The sequence below is a fragment of the Leopardus geoffroyi genome, chromosome D4, assembly GCF_018350155.1.
Source record: "Leopardus geoffroyi isolate Oge1 chromosome D4, O.geoffroyi_Oge1_pat1.0, whole genome shotgun sequence".
In the NCBI taxonomy this organism is placed as follows: domain Eukaryota; kingdom Metazoa; phylum Chordata; class Mammalia; order Carnivora; family Felidae; genus Leopardus; species Leopardus geoffroyi.
The window spans coordinates 57629128-57644552 of record NC_059342.1 but is presented as its reverse complement, the minus strand read 5'-3'; positions in this window follow the sequence as shown (position 1 = coordinate 57644552).

The following is a 15425-nucleotide window of genomic DNA, read 5'->3' as shown; positions in this document are numbered from 1 at the left end:
TGGCATCTATCCTAACCTACTTAGATGGGCCCAATCAGCCCCTCTTGGCAACAGGTACACAGGCCTGCATCATTCCACATGCAGTCTTGCCTTACCTCATCAAAGGTAGTGGATGACTTGACTGGCAACCCTCTATTCACATGAAGGTTTTATACATCTTCACAGTTGCTGATACCACATCCTTCAGAAGTGCCCAACCCATTTAAAATAGATCTGATCATTTAATCTTTAAGGTACTGCTCAGACTCTCTTGAATAAAAATTTCTTGGTCTCTTAGAGAGTCACCTCTCTCCCACTTCTCTGAGATGAATTTGGATGTATGAGGGGGAAGGGGACTTTGTGTTTTTTTTTTGTTTTTTTTTTTAATTTTTTTTTTTCAACGTGTATTTATTTTTGGGACAGAGAGAGACAGAGCATGAACGGGGGAGGGGCAGAGAGAGAGGGAGACACAGAATCGGAAACAGGCTCCAGGCTCTGAGCCATCAGCCCAGAGCCTGACGCGGGGCTCGAACTCACGGACCGCGAGATCGTGACCTGGCTGAAGTCGGACGCTTAACCGACTGCGCCACCCAGGCGCCCCCGGGGGAAGGGGACTTTGTAGCAGCAAGAAAAAGTTGGGACTCCTGGAGCGAGTGGGCCTCTGGCTTCCCAGATCTCCAGAGCAATGGATGGATTACATTGCACTGTCTTCCCCTGGCGCTATTTTTCTGAGTCTGGTTATGATGCTTATCACACCACACCCCTCAGATGCTTGTACATTCAGCACAGATGCAACAGAAACCCTTCATAGTCTCTGCACCAAGGACTTCCCTACTGCACCTGGGAAATGCCCCATATCTTGACCTCCTAGGTCAGACATTTTCACAAAGTCTCACTGATGCCTCTTTTACAATATCTCTCCATTTAATGTCTACATTTCTCTTCCTATTATCTAGTTCCAGTTTTACCAGCAAGAATGAGTTCCATGATGGATTAATGATGTCCACTATAAACAGACAGGGGAGTCACACCATGAATGACGCATGTACTGATCCTTACTCTCGTCTTCCTCAAATCCATTAATCCAAATCAATCTGCCCTGTTTGTATATATCAAAATCTTACTCATCTTTCAGAACTAGTTCAATCCTTATTTCTTCTATGAAGGTTATCCTCAGCCATAGTGATCTCATCCTGCTCTGAATTAACACCACTTGTTATTTGGTTATTAACATTTGTACTAGTTTATTAATGTTAATAGTAAATAACACTTATTACTGATATTTGAGGTGGCTTGTAGAATGGTGGTATCATTAACACAAATAAAGTATGACTGGCTTTAAGGAACATATGATCGGTTAGTTATAGGAGATATCTAGTTCTCCGGTTATCAGGAAAGAGAACTAGGAGTTCCGTGATGATACTAACAGCAAACTCTTTTGGCAAAAAGATATTACCAAAAACAGGATTAGAAACAAAACCAACCTGTTTTGCATAAACCAAAGTCTGGTCACTATATCTAGTGACAGGAGCATGAGATCACTTACTATGATTTCGTGAGTTTGAGCCCCACATCGGGCTCTGTGCTGCCAGCACGCAGCTGGATGGAGCCCACTTCAGATCCTCTGTCTCTCTCTCTGTCCCTTCCCCACTCGTGCGCACACGTGCAAGCATGCACTCTCTCTCAAAAATAAACATAAAAAATTAATAAATATTGCATGAAGACAACAGTACACACAACAAATGTTTAAAATCTATTCTACAATATATCCTTTTTTGAGAGGTAATCACCTTTATTTCAGATTCTTCCTTTCCTACTGTATTTGTTATGCAGTGAAGAAAAGCTAAAGAAGTGATCGAAATGGATAATTAGCACAAAAAGACCTAGGTATAATAGTTAAAACTATAAAATTTCTAGATATAGAAGAAAACACAGGAGAAAATCTGTGACTTTGTTGTAAGCAAAGATTTCTTGTGCAGGGCACAAAGAGCACTAACTGTAAAAGAAAAAAAAAGTAAGAAATTAGACTTCACCAAAATTCAAAACTTCTGCTGTTCAAAAGACACAAGGAAAAATGGCAAGCCACTCACTGGGGGAATATTTTCAATTCATATACTCACATATACTCACAATTCATATACTCACTTGTATTTTGAATATATAAAGAACTCTTACAGCAATAAGACCAACATTCCAATTTTTTAAATAGGCAAAAGATTTAAATAGACTTCACCAAATATGAGATATTGGTGGCAAATAAGCACATGAAAAGATGCCCAGTATCATTAATTGCCGGGGAAAAGCAAATTAAAACCACAATGAGATATCACTACAAACCTTGGGGCGCCTGGGTGGCTCCATTGGTTGAGCATCCGACCTCGGTTCAGGTCATGATCTCACAGTTTGTGAGTTTGAGCCCCATGTTGGGCTCTGCACTGACAGCACGGAGCCTGCTTTAGATTCTGTCTCTCTCTCTCTCTCTCTCTGCCCCTCCCCCATTTGCACACACATTCTCTCCCTCAAAAATAAATAAACATCAAAAAAATTTTTTAATAGAATGATTTTAAACACTGACAATACTAGGGGTGCCTGGGTGGCTCAGTCAGTTACGCCCCCGACTCTTGATTTTTGGCTCAGGTCATGATCTCATAACTGGTGAAATTGAGCCCTCCGTCAGCTCCGTGCTGACAGCACAAAGCCTTCTTGGGATTCTCTCTCTTCTTCTCTCTCTGTCCCCCCTTAACTTGCACACGTATGCATGCGCGCACACGCACACTTTCTCCTTCTCTCTCCCAAAATGAATAAACTTTTTTTAAAAAGTAGAAAGCAACCTAAATGTCCATCAGCAGATGAATGGACAAACTCAATATCATTAAATGCTGGGGAAGTAATTGTGGCATATCCAACAATGAAATACTACTCAGCAAAAAAAAAAAGGATAAATTACTGACATACACAAAAACATGAATGGATATGAAAAACGTAATGCCGAATTAAAGAAGCTAAGAACAGGACACATACTGTATGATTCCATTTATATCAACCTCTACAATAGGTAAAACTAATCTACAGTGATAGAAATATAATCAGTGGATGTCTGGGGTGGGGTGAGGGGAGACTGCAAAGGGTAACGGGGGACTTTGTGTGTGTGTGTCGGGGGGTAACAGAAATGACTAGTCTGGGAAGATGATTATATAAGTGCAAACATCTACGTTGTACACTTGAAAACACATACATCATCTTGCTTGTAAATTATATTTCTATAAAGTTGAAAAAATAATTATTTTGCAACAGTTAAGGAGTTAAAGTCTTTTTTATTACCAACAGTGGCTGGCCAGCAAATCATTACAGAGGTTTAGCAGCCCATATATAGTATAGAATTATCCTTTACCGGTCAGCCTTCTGAAACACACCAGAGAAATGGGTTCTGTCCAGTGGAAATGCAGTACCTTAGAATTTGTTTTCTAATTCACAGAAGTTAGTGAATTTGCACATCCTCTCCTGATTAACCTAATTTAATTTTTTAAAAATCAGGCTTAGGGTGGGGTGTCTGGGTGGCTCAGTCGGTTAAGCTTCCAACTTTGACTCAGGTCATGATCTCATGGTCCATGGATTTGAGCCCCACATTGGGCTCTGTGCTGACAGCTCAGAGCCTGGAGCCTGCTTCAGATTCTGTGTCTCCCTCTCTCCCTGCCCCTCCCCCACATGGGCTGTCTCTCTCAAAAATAAACGTTAAAAAAAGTCTTTTTTGATAATAATAAGAAGAAAAATCAGGCTTAGGGTGCCTGGGTAGCTCAGTCAATAAGCATCTGACTTTGGCTCAGGACATGATCTCACAGTTCATGAGTTTTGAGTCCCATATCAGGTGAGCTCGAGCCCTACTTTGGGTGAGCACGAGTCCCTCGTTGAGTGAGCCCTGCTTCTTTGTCCCTCCTAGGATTCTCTCTCTCTCTCTGCCCCTTGCTCACTTGTGCCCTCCAAATAAATAAATAAAAAATAAAATAAAATTAGATTTACTTAAAAAAATAAAAATCAGGCCTGTCCCTCCTGGGATTCTCTCTCTGCCCTTGCTCACTTGTGCCCTCTCTCTAAATGAATGAATGAATGAATAAAATAGATTTCATTAAAAATAAAAAATCAGGCCTAAGCAAGGATAACAGCTGAAGAAAGCTATTTTTTTAATGTTTATTTATTTATTTTTGAGAGAGACAGCACAATCAGGGTGAGGCAGAGAGAAAGAGAGACAGAATCCGAAGTAGGCTCCAGACTCCAAGCTGTCAGTGCAGAGCCCAATGTGGGGCTCGAGCCCACAAACCATGAGATCATGCCTGAGCCAAAGTTGGACACTTAACCAACTGAGTCACCCAGGTGCCCCAAAAAGCTATTTTTTATCTACACCTCCATCTTAGACCTTTCTTTACTGGCTTAGTTCAAGTCCTGTGGTGTGGTTTTAACATTTACTAGGGATTGAGGTGCATTGAGTTAAGAGGATGAGAGAGTGCAAGATAGAGCAGGTAGGGAGGGAAGTAGCGGGTTGTATTTTTGCTTTGTGTCCTTCCTGTGCTTAGAAGAAAGCTGAGGGGGCACCCCCCAACAAATGAGGGGGCAGGTGGAGAGGGGCACCTGGGTGGCTCAGTTGGTTACGAGACAGTCTGACTCTTGATTCCGGCTCAGGTTATGATCTTGCAGTTCATGAATTCAAGCCCCACGTCATGCTCTGCGCTGACAGTGTGGAGCCTGCTTTGGATTCTCTCTCTCTCTCTCTCTCTCTCTCTCTCTCTGTTCGTCCCCACTTGTGCTCTCTCTCTCTCTCAAACTAAACTTAAAAAAAAAAAAAAAAAAAAAAAGAAATGAGGGTAGGGGTGATGAATTCAGTGGACATTTGTCATTTCTAGTTCACAGCATCCATGCTCACTTCCTAAGAGTACTCTGATGTCATTTCAGGCAATTAACTCCCTCGTTCTATGTACATGTTTGTTGGGAGAGTAAAATCAAGTTTTCCCTCCCTCCACTGAAACCAAGCAAGATAGCTGAGCAGTTCTTTCTCTGTCAGTTCCAAGCCTGGTTCCTTAGGTCTCCCTTCCATCCTGTGAGGCTCTCCTCAATGGAGAAATAAATCTTTTAAGTCCCCTCTTCCTATGCTCTCCGCCATTGTTTTTCAATCTCCGTCCTTAGAGTCAATGTCTGTTATAGGGGTGCCTTGGTGGCTTAGTTGATTGAGCGCCTAACTTCGTTTCAGCTCAGGTAATGATCTCACAGTCCCCCATCAGGCTCCGCGCTGGCAGTACAGAGCCTGCTTGGGATTCTCTGTCTCCCTCTCTCTCTGCCCTCCCCTGCTTACCCTGTCTCTCAAAAATTAAACTAAAAAAAATTTCTGTTATCAGTTTGGTGTATTTTCTTCCAGATGCTTTCTATACATCTCATTCTTGTTTGTAAACAAATAACTGTATGTGTCACTTAAATTGGGTATTATACATGTTGTTGTGCAACTTGCCATTTACGAGCTATAATCTTCTATTTCTTTTGTATCTTTTCATCATGCCTGATTAAAACTCTCCACACAAAAATCCTGCCAAAAGTGGTGTCTAGAAGTAGGGTGGGACTCAGTTAATCTCACTATTTTATATAGCCCTTTAATTACCCATAACAGGATGGATTTGGGCAAAAGTTCAGCTAGGTGAACAATAAGGATCCTAAAGAATACTAACAATGTGTCGGGCTGAAAAGTCCTTCTAGGCAATACAGAGAAGGTTCTTCAGCAGGAAATCTCATGATAAAGACAATGCTTCAAGAAGTATAACATGGCAGCTGTGAATATAATATAGACCAGAAGAAAGAGAGATTGGGTAGCAGAGAGACCTGTTCAGCAGCTAACAGAGGATAGATCTGAAGAAATAAAATTCTGGCTTATAGTGGAGCCAGAGAAATGGAGAGAAACTTATTACTGAATTATAAGAAGTTAGACTAGTAGATGTGAAGCCTGGAATTAGAAGAGCTAAATTTGAATTCCAACCCTGAAATGTATTGGTTGTGTGACTTCTGGCAAGACACTTCTCTGCTCCGTATCTTAGTTTCTCTGTCAGTAAAATTAAGAACTTAGGATATCAGGGCTTTTACAATTTTTTTCCAGTAGAACCCCCCTCCGCCTTTTTTTTTCTGGGAGGGAAAAAAGGCAAGACTCTTCTGGCTGAAGCCTAGGGAAAAGGCTCAGAGCCTCAGCTGTCCTTCATCTCACTTCTCTCAGCCACCTCTGTGACATTCTTGAGATATCTCCAGAGGACTAGAGAACATTTGAGAAATTTCTAAAGACTCTACTACCAACTCTAATATTCAATGACTCAGGGGGGTAAACTTGGCAGAGGTGCCTAGGAAAACAGTAATGACTTTAAGAGTTGCCACAGAATCATGTAATAGAAAGGGTAAATTGACCTCCAATAAATTTGCCTGCTTTTCTTCCAGGCCAAACTCAATTTAATGTCCCAAATCTCATCCAAACCTTGTGCAATCAGTACTCTAACCTCCGTATAAACAATACCACCACAAATAATTCACTAACAGTTCAGCTCATTCCAGTCTGAGGTCAGCCAATTAATCAAACATTCTTCCTTACTGAACCGAAGTCTGTCCCTCTATCACTGTCATCTGAAATAAAGGTGCTTATTCTACCTTCTGGAACTAAAGCAAGTAAATCTGACCCCTCCTCCACAGGAGAATCCTTCAACTATTTGAAAAGAGCTATCAAGTCAACCTTATCACCCTTTATTTCCTCTTGCTCTCACCTGCCATGATGCTGCATGGAGGTGGCCTGCTCCAGTTCTGGATCAATTCAACACTTTCTAAGCATCTAAGTGCCCATATGTGCAAGCAAATTTTCATTTATTCATGGCTTTAGAGACTTAACCAAACCAGATGATCTACCTTAAAACAAAGACTAGCTTTATAATGAAATGTAAATAGAACTCAAACTCATTAACTGGTAACTATTCTTTTCTTGCTAAACGTTAGCTGTTCTCAGTTTATCAGATTGCTAAATCTTTTGACCCAAAGCTAATTGTGAAAACCTCTATCCAGGTATCCAAAAAGATTCAAGACTCAAGGTTCACTGAAGCAACTATAAATAATAGAATTAATATTATGCATCCTGATTCCAAAGCCTGTAATCACATCAACTCTCAGGTGAATATAATTCTCACCAGTATAAAAATTCAATTACCACCAACATGACACGGAACATCAATGGTGCGAGTAACAGAGCTTCATTTACCCTTCTCCATTCCACCCATTGTAGATTCCACCACCCAGTCTGTATAATTAGGATCTGTGGATTGGGCCTGGGTATCTGCCAGTCTGGGTAGTTTGGGAATGGGGAATAGAAAGTATGACTGAGCCCCCAAGAGAAATCAAGCCAGCATAGCCACAGTCCATGATGCCTGTAGGAGCTCAGAGTCTTTACGGTTTCCTGTGCTCCAGTTGTCCTGGTAACCTGAGGCCTCCTTATTTGTGTTGGCATCATGGGGCCAAGAGCGGAAGCAAAGCTGGAGCACCAGCAAGATTTGCAGGAAAAAAATGTGGGTAATGCAGCAGTTATGCCACAGGAGGGTCAAGCCTAGGGCAAAAGAATTACCTGGTTAGGGGAGAAGAGGGGGTAGCGTCTTGTAAAAATCAGATTTACAGATTCCACTTCCAATGTTTCCGATTCAATGGGTCTAGGATGAGCTCAGAAACCTGCAATTTTAAGAAGCTACCTCCTACCAAGTAAGACAAAGACCGCACTTTCGAAAACCCAGGCTAAGCAAACAAATTGGCAGCTGGAGAGAAAAAGTACAACCACCTATCCATTTCAGAAAGCCCATATTCCAGCATAATAGTTCTCAACATAGGCAGGGAGGGTAGTGGTGGATTTTGCCCTCCAGGGGGACATGTGGCAATGTCTGGAAATATTTCTGGTGGTCACAGTGGAGGTCAGGGATGCTGCTAAACATCCCACAGTTCACAGGACTGCCCCCCAACAATAAAGGATTATCCAGTCCAAAACATCAGCGCCATGGTTGAGGATATTCTGCCCCTCAACCCCATCACCTCCAATCCACAGAAATCAATGCTACATACACAGTTTTAGGTCACGGCACAGAGAATTGTGTGAGGACCTCTGGAAAAAATGAGACCCCCAAAATCATTTTAAAAAATAGCAGATGTTATTAAAGATATGGATAAAGAGGAGATTGGAGGAGAGGGAGGTAGGTATGGACAATGATGGTAAGCCAAAGAAAAAATCAAGGGAGGACGAGGCATTGGGTGACAAGAGTGGGAAAGGAATGCCATTCCCTCAATGGATACAGCCCCTTCCTATGTAGAAGACAGGTAAAGAGAAGATAAATCTATTAAAAATAACATAAGTCAAAAAAAAGAGGGGAGGCACCTGGGTGGCTCAGTCGGTTGAGTGTCTGACTTCGGCTCAGGTCATGATCTCGCAGTTGACAAGTTTGAGCCCCGCACTGGACTCTGTGCTGACAGCTGGGAGCCTGGAGCCTGCTTCGGATTCTGTGTCTCCCATTCTCTCCGCCCCTCCCCTACTCATGCTCTGTCTCTCTCTGTCTCAAAAATAAATAAACATTAAAAATTCTTTTAAAAAGAAGAAAAAAGAAAGAAGGAAGGAAAGATGGAAAGAAAAAAGAAAGAAAAAGGAAAATGGGTAAAGGAACTGTGAAGGAGCTTTATTAGTATGTGTCAAGCATAGACATGGAATGAAAGAAGACAACAGAGATTCTTATGTAAAAGAATGCTAAATAGAAACTCTTCAGCAATGATAAGAAAACAGGAGGACTCCTAGGAGGAGGTCAGGAATTATGTGAGAAAGGAAAAGAAAAATTATTTATGACACTATAGCCCTAATCTCTCATTCCCGAGTCCCACCCCTAGAAAGATAGGTAGGGGGAAAGTTCCTTGATTTTCCCAAGCAGACATACTAAAAGGGAAGGGAAGTTGAAGAGGAGCACAGCTAAGAACTCTCCTCAAAGGAGAAGAGGGTGGTACTCAGAGAATAGAGGAGTAAGGTTCAAAGAGGAGGAGAAAATATATTTTGGGGAAAGAAGGGAAAAGAGAAGGGAGAGATTTGTTAGCCACTTGAGGGAGAGGGACTTCAGGGACTCTTTCTCTTTGGGGAAGAGATTAAATGCAGATTTCTCCCCCCTCCCCCCCTTTTTTTTAATGTTTATTTGAGAGCGAGCAAGCACGAGCAGGGGAGGGGCAGACAGAGGGGAAGAGGGAAAGAATCCCAAGCAGGTTCCACACTGTGCTGTCAGCAACAGAGCCTGACGCAGGGCAGGGCTTGATCTCACAAACTGTGAGATTGTGACCTGAGCTGAAATCAAGAGTTGGACGCTTAATCAACTAAGCCACCCAGGCGCCCTGAGAAATTTTTTCTTAAGCATTGCTTTTGGTATATGAGAGATGAGATTCTAACCTTCATCTTTTACCCCTTCAATAAAAACTGACATTACTCATCAAGGCTTTGGGTTTGTGTTGTTTCTCAGCTGTGACAACATAGAAGACTGGCCTTTAGGCAGACCAAGAGCCCATTTACACACATTTTTACCATTTTTTGAAATGACCATAAGATTTATGGAGTAGCCAAAAGACAGCCATATGACAACATACTAACTCTGAGTTTAGAGCTGTACTAACACAACAGCCACTCACCTCATATGGCTATTTACATTTAAATTAATTAAAATTTAAAATTCCAGGGGCACCTGGGTGGCTCAGTCGGTTAAGCATCGGACTTCAGCTCAGGTCATGATCTCACAGCTAGTGAGTTCGAGCCCCGCGTCGGGCTCGTGCTGACAGCTCAGAGCCTGGAGCCTGTTTCAGATTCTGTGTCTCCTTCTCTCTCTCTGACCCTCCCCCCTTCATGCTCTGTCTCTCTCTGTCTCAAAAGTAAATAAACGTTAAAAAAAAAAAAAAATTAACATTTAAAATTCCATTCCTCACACTAGCCATATTTCAAGTGCTCAAAAGCCACATGTGACTAGTGGCTACTGATTAGCCAAGACAGGTAGAGAACATTTCTATCATCACAGAAAGTTCTATTAGACAGTGCTAAAGAAAAAAGCTTAAACAAATAGCTAACAAAAAACAAACGCTTTTCAAATCTTTAAAGAGCTGCCGCACTGAAAAACAAGTCGATTTCTTCCATATCATTTCAAAGAGCAGAACTAAGGGGGAAAATGAGATGCTATAAGAAGCCAGATTTCAGCTTAACAAGCCTCTAGTACCTAGAGCCAGATAACAGAAGGGGTGGCCTCTGACTGCAGGAGGAAGTAACCCATTTTATTCAATATAAAGAAAGCAAAGATCAACTTGATCATCTTTCAGAGACAACAAAGAACTAGATGCCTTCTAAGTATCTAGTTTTGCGTCTATAATTTTAAGAGAGCAATTTATAAATAAAAGTGAGTCATAAATAGAATTTTAAAAGTCACTACTGCCATAAATAGATTGTAGAGCAGGCAGGAACAATGAAAATTTATAAGTAGCCAGGTAATTTAGTCAAAATTAATGGTGGTTAGCTAGGGGCTAATTATTGGTGGTAGGGGCTATCATGAACGTAATAGTTCGTAAGGAGAAAAAAAAATAAGAACTTGTTAAGAATGGTTCAAATGGCACAGAGACAAGGTAGAAAACTTCAATATAGGTTATTAATGCAATCTTGATCATAGTTGAAACCACTACTACAACCAGACAATCTTTTCTATTCTCTGCCAGAGAGAGTACCGAGCTGAGTATAGGAATGTTCTTGGACTCTGGCCCCTCTATCCCATCCTCCTGCCATTCACCAAACCCTTACTTGTCATCTCTCAGAACTCCTGAAACTCAGCCTCCTTCGTGTGATCTCATCTGTATAGGAATGGCTCCACTCATCTTTCTCATCTGAATACAGAATACCAAAGAATGATGTCTGTTAGCCTTCTATCCTAGCTATCAACTTACCCATCCTCATCTTCTACCCCAAAATGCACTTACCTTGATTATAATGTAATATCCTGAACATATAGTCATACACACATACTGACTTGTTATACTATCTGTGCATTTTAGCATATACACGAGAGAATTCACACGCACGCATGTGGTAACATCTATTGTTGGCAATTGCTGAGGAAACTGGTGCCAGGATTGTGAAATTCACTATTCAGTGCCTAGCACAACATCAAGCTTAAGTGGAGTCACTCAACGGACTTTACAATTGACCACGTCATGCTGCTGGATGCAAAATGTTGGAAGAAGAGGCTGAAGTCGATGTAAATTTGAAAACCTTTTTTCCTTATAGGAAAAAGAGTGGAAACATAAGCGTTTTCTGCTGTACCTAGAGGAAGAATGCTTAATCACAAGGGGAAGGTTGAAGGGTTGGTTAAAGCAAGCATAACAGGGTTTACAAACAGCCCCCAATCAGAAAAAGGTGAGAGAAGAGGAAGGAAGACAGATCATGCAGAATAAATAATAAATAAAATCCAATCTTTTAAAAATCTAAGGTCTTACCAAACAGAAAGGAGGAAAAAGAGAAGATTTCAACAAGAGAGTGTTAAAGATGGAAAAGAGCCAGAAAGGGCTGTAGGTTTAAAAAAAAAAAAAAAAAATCAATGAAGAAGTAGTGGTGTACATTGGCAAAGAGAAGTGTAGAATTGAAGGAAGGGAGAGAATTTATGGTAGAGGAAGTTGGTGTGAAGTTTTCCTCTAAAGATGCCCCGCAGAGCAAAGAAGGAATGAAGGCAAAAGCCACTGGGAATAAGGTAGGGCTGGGACTGAAACAGCACAGGAGAAAGCAGCAGGGCCCAATATAGCAAATCATTTTCTTTTTTTAAAATTAACTGACCCAGATTTTCTTGTTTGGGGCCAAAGGCAACTGCAGGATTTAAAGATCTTTAAAATAAATTATTAAAATCCTAATTCTTGGAATTGCCTTCAGCCCAAGATAAAATAAATATAAAGATCATGATACGATAGAATGAGCGTCAGTTTCTGAGACAAATAGCATCATAGAGTTGATTTTAGAAATCAGACTAATAAGTACTGTTATATAAATACTATTGTGAATAAAACAGATTTAGCTTTCTCTCTCTTTTTATCAGCCACAGGCTAAACACAGAAACTCCACAGTTACATACATGTGCACAGAAGATAATAATATAATACATATGTAAAGCTGGGTTATTTGTATACTGTAGCCCAGTGCCCCACTCCAAGAAATGTTTTACTTGGTTTGGGTTATAGGGCAGTTTAAATGGCTGCACAGAAGAAAGTTAAGGTTAAAAATAAAGACCATAAGATGAAGGAGGGGAAAACTAGAAGGATTGTGCTGATACAAAACTGAGGCACTAGAAACAGAATTCACTCAGGTCACTGCGAGAAAAAGGGGCACAAAAGCACGACAATGCCATGTAACTAAACTTGATAGCCTCAACTTTGGGTTTTAAATCAAATATTGAATCAGATTTTTCAACTTTACTATTTTTAAAAATCCAACACTTAATCGTTTGATAAATGCAGTTACACAGTGTTAAATGACTATAAAATTTAGCATATCCATGCCTAATTCTTCAGCAAAGATGGAATGGGAGGCAGTAATGTTACACACAGATAACCTTGCCTTTAAGTCAGTCACTACTCTTCTTGCTCAGAGGCTGTCATTGCCACCTGCAAGGCCAAATCCAAATTCCTCACCCCAGCATTCAAAGCCTTTAATGACTTGGCTACAGGGTACCTACCTAACCTTAAGTCCCACCACCCCCTAAACCTACCTTCCACTCTCCGAGCACACAGGCCTCTAGGCAGACCTTATGTCTGGGGTCTGGCCATTTCCACCTTCCTACCTGATATGAAGTCTCCTTTCATCTACAGGCTCTGGCTCGCCAAGGCCTACACTGGCGCTGTGATCCTCCAGCACTCCAGTCCACCGCGCTCTCACTCCACAGCCCCACACTCCTCCCCTCCCCAGACAGTATCACCCACTTGCTGTTTTGCCCAGGGCCCCTTTCCCTTCCCACACGAGCTCTCTGGGGCCTTCTCCCTGCCCCAAGATTCTCCCAAGGGAGGCTCCCTGCCTGCCTCCATTCAGTCACGGGCTCTGTATTCAGTGTCTATTAGGGGTTTCGCGCCTGGGGTGAAACCAGGACCTCGACCCCACAGGACCCTTCCTCCCTTAACTCTCCCCAGCGCTACGGTAACCCTGAAGGGGTTCCCCCCACCACCACCCTCAGGGGCTCCAGCCACCCAAATCTCCCCTCTGCGGCCAGGGCCAGTCCCTCCTATCCGGCAGCGGGCAGCAGGGGTCGGCGGTGACTCACCGGAGGGCCGGCGGCCGGGGGGCCGGAATGCGCTCACTTCCTCGCCTCGCGCACCTGCCTGCTGGGCACTGCTGGAGCGCCGCCCGGCCGGGCCTCCGGCGGATGTTTTTTCTGTCCCCGCGCGCGCGCGCCAATCACCCCCTACTGGCCGCGCGCCCCCCCTCCCCGCAACTGGCGTTCCCAACGGCCGCGGCCCCAGTAATCAGAGTTGAGCCCTAACCACTGACCTCTTCTACACATAAGCATACACACAGCAACCACAAGCGTGGCCTCGGGGCCCAAGCAGCTATAGAGACGCACACAAGAACGTGCACACCAACAGGAATGCAAGTGGATTCAACCAACACCTCCCCGACACGCCCCCCTCCCCCAAATTCTGTGAGAAGGATCCTGACTCAGCCCCCGGCTTTCTTTCTAGAAAGAAGCCCCCTACTCCTGCCCATATGCCTACCTCATCTTCATTATAGGCGGCCCCCACTTCTGTCCCCATTACCTCACACACACACCAATCCCTACTGGGCCCCCTTTGCCTGCCGGCATCATCACCACCTTCAAGCTTCCTAGCTCCCCAGTCGTGTCTGCCCCCTACTGGGTCGGCTCCAGGTTGCAGGAGCAAAAGGCTTTCTGTGCCCCAGATTTCCAGGGTATCAGCAGGGCCCCCCTTCCCCAGAAAGGTAGCAGCAGAGCTACTGACCACTGACAAGATTTCTGGGCCCTTGTGCTAGAAAAGACTCCTAATCCACCTGCTCCAGCCAAGAGAGCAGTCCAGGGTCATGTTTCCCACACACCAGCCTACATCAAGGCACCCAGCTTCAACCATGAATTTTCTTTTTTCTCTTGGCACTCCTCTGAAATAGAAAAGGTATCAGACCTGACTAGGGTGAACATGTGGTACATATAGTTGGCATCTCCATCCACTTAAGCCATTACTTGGAAGAGGACAGATAGGGAGTCTGAGGTGGACAGACAAAGTTGTTTCTGAATGAAGAGGAGAGAGGCAGGGTGGCCCTCTAAAAAGGTCAGCCAGAAGTAGTTGTATCTGATCCACTGGGTGACAGGGAATGACTCTTGCAGTAAAATGGACTGGAGACTTAGAAGGAAAAACAGAAGGTCAAAGTGGCCCTCCAGACAGGAAAGGAACAGCTAGAAAAAGGTCTTTGGAGTATGGCAAAGCGAAAGGTGTCATTAGTACCAAAGAGATGGCTGGCATTAGAGTGGTCAAATAGGAGAACTTGAGAGTTCACATGAGCGGGGATGGGAAGAAATGGATCACAATCCTAATGAGAAAAGCAGGGGTCCTGATGTTACCTGGAAGGATGAGAAACTGATACCTTCTCCCAGGGCAGAAGTGAGGGTACCGACTGACCTAGGAAAAGTGGGTTTACCCCCAACACTTTTTTCTCAAACCAGAGGTAGTAAGGGTGACATGGAGCACGAATGCACAAAGGGCAGAAGTCTGTGATAGGAGATAGCAGCCCCCGACAGAAGTCCTCAGCTGTGCAGAGCTGCTCAATACCATTTAAACAAAGGAATGTCTCCCCATTTTATCTGAGCTTTAGCACCAACCACAGCAGCTACCATTTCCTGAGGCTCATGTGCCAGGGACAGTGCTAAAAGCATTACACGCATCATCTCATTTAAAGCCTCACAACAACCCTGAGTTAGTATTACTATCCCAATTTAAAGATAAGGAAAAGGGCCTAGAGAGTTGAAGTAGCTTGCCCAAGGTCACACAGCTCTTAAGTGGAATCAGGATCTGAATCCAAGTAGTCTGACTCTATAACCTACAGTCTTAATCACCCATCTTGGGGTTCTCCAGAGCCTGCAGGAAACCCAAAAGAGGACATCGAGGACTCCTCAATTCTCGTTCTTAGAGGAAACAGGGGCACCTCTGTGAAACCGGAGTGACTCATACCAGTAGAGTATTTAGACATGTCCCTCTTTAAAAGAACTGTCCCCAGATAAGGGAAGATCTTGCATGTGCCATATGTTTGGGGGTACCGAGCAATGGAAAGCGCATCCCCGATAGGCTTGTGCAAGAGACACCCACCTCCTCATCTCGGAGGAGCACCCACATCTCTAGCATACTTCAGGGAGACTTTG